The sequence below is a fragment of the Sprattus sprattus genome (assembly GCF_963457725.1).
Source record: "Sprattus sprattus genome assembly, chromosome: 14".
NCBI classification, from domain to species: domain Eukaryota; kingdom Metazoa; phylum Chordata; class Actinopteri; order Clupeiformes; family Clupeidae; genus Sprattus; species Sprattus sprattus.
This window is the reverse complement of record NC_137912.1, coordinates 10711172-10713671: the sequence shown is the minus strand read 5'-3', so window position 1 is coordinate 10713671 and position 2500 is coordinate 10711172.

Genomic DNA, 2500 nt, shown 5'->3' with positions numbered 1-2500 from the left:
AGTGAGCGAGCAGCGCACTGAGTAATGCTCTGCTACCCCTCATTCTCATGTCTAAGTCACCTAGCTCTGCTCTGCTCAGCTGTGTGTGTGTGTGTGTGTGTGTGTCTGTGTGTGTGTGTGTGTATGTGTGTGTTTGTGTGTGTGTGTGAGTGTGTGTGTGTGTGAGTGTGTGTGTGTGTGTGTGTGTGTGTGTGTGTGTGTGTGTGTGTGTGTGTGTGTGTGTGTGTGTGTGTGTTTTTGTGTGTGTGTGTGTGTCTGTGTGTAAGTGAGCGAGCAGCGCACTGAGAGATGCTCTGCTACTCCTCATTCTCATGTCTAAGTCATCTAGCTCTGCTGTGTGTTTTCTCCCCCTGCGGAGAGAGAGAGCGCCCTCAATTATCACTTCTGTGCCCAGATCTCATCAAAGATGTATCCAGACGTATCTCTCTCACTCCCGCATTCATGCTGTTCATCTTTCTTAAAGTAGGATCTCGGCCGTGCAACGGTGTTGCCTGGCAACAGCAAACGGTCCCAGACCCATTCCCCCCCCTACCCTGTCTCAAACACGTGCATGCACACACATACCAACACACACACACACACACACACACACACACACACAGACAGACAAACACACACACACACACATATCAGTATACAACAATAAGGTTCACCAGCTGCGTTTCCTGACCTGTTCCAACTGAGAGGTTCCAGGAGTTGCAAGGCTTTGTTTTTCTGTCACATTGGCTGAAGTTAGGAATGAATCAAAAACACTTCCTATGTTCACTGTAGCCTATAGGAGATATGGCCCAAAGTCTAGAAGCCTTCACTGATAGATATCAAGTAGCCATTCTTTATAACCCTATCAGGAGTCCTACACTTTGATCTTGCCGGCAACTACGATCAGGACACTGTTTCAGTGTTGACTGACTGTCCAAAGAATAGTGCAAGAAAGACACGTCATTCTGGATGTCCTGTTGAGGTCCTTCTAGGACAGGACTTCCATCACACAGTGTCTAAGACTGTAATGTGAATCTGATTACCTCCTTTCCCTGTACGTGAGGCTGTGGTGGCAAAAACAAAAACACAAATCATGTACTGACGGGGCAAAGTACCACACTCACACTTGTCCTTTGATACATGCAGCATGTGCCTCACTGCACAGACCACATTTGGACATGATTGCTCTATATTAAATTACAGGTCCGCATTCTGGGCAGAATTTGTAGCCCAAATAGTAAACAGGAAAGCTGGCATCTACTGGTTCATCTGGTTCAGGCGTTGGGCTCTGTAAAGTGCCTTAAGACGATGTTATTGTTTTGGCGCTATATAAATCACATTGAATTGTATTGGCCTCCTCTTCCAAACCTGGGTTTGTTTGCACAACGTACTGAACTGTACCCCTTTCTCTCAATCTTTCTTTCTTTCTTTCTCTCTGTCAGCCCCACTCTTTCATTCATTTATAAATGATCGTTTAGAGCTGTCTTCCGCTTTTCATTCATTGTTTATTCTTTTTTTTCATCCCCTGAAGGAACAGGTAAGGCGTCTCTGTTGTTTAAACAGGGATTAAACCAGTAAGCTATGGGGAAGGTCAGCTGTGAGCACAGCAGCTCCATTGTGAGGCTGTGAGAGTTAAACACTGAAGGATCCTCTGGAAGATTACATGTGAGTAATCCTTCAGTAACGGCATGGAACCCATGAATTTTTTACCCCTTTCCATTAATTTGCTCTCCCCACTTCTTTTCTGTCCCTCTCTGTGTCCCTCTCTCTCTCTCTCTCTCTCTCTCTCTCTCTCTCTCTCGCTCTCTCTTTCTCTCTCGCTTTCTCACTCTTTCCATTTGTTTTTGAAGTACTCACATCACCACTCATTCGTTTTGGTGTTTCTTTCAGGTTTGTGTGTGTGTTGTTTCTTATTGTCAGCTTCTTCTGTCATTGGGGCCTTCTAAGAATCCAAACGCTCTTAATCTCTCATAGTCTGATCATGATGTATTGGTTTGTCTATAAGCTTTTTTGTGATCCTCTGATCCAGGGCATTTATTAATCAGGCTATACTTAGCTATATGTTTACACATACACACACACAACCCACCAACACACAAACACACACACACACACACACACACACACACAAACACCCCATCCACACACACACACGCACAACCCACCCACACACACACACACATACTCACACACAAACACACAACCCACCCACCCTAACACACACACACACACACACACACAACCCACACACACACACACAAACACACAACCCACCCACACACACACACACACACACACACACACACACACACACACACAACCCACACACACACACACACACAAACACACACACAAACACCCACACACAAACAACCCATCCACACACACACACACACGCACAACCCACCCACCCACACACACACATACTCACACACAAACGCACAACCCACCCACACACACACACACACACACACACACACACACACAACCCACACACACACACACACACACAAACACACAC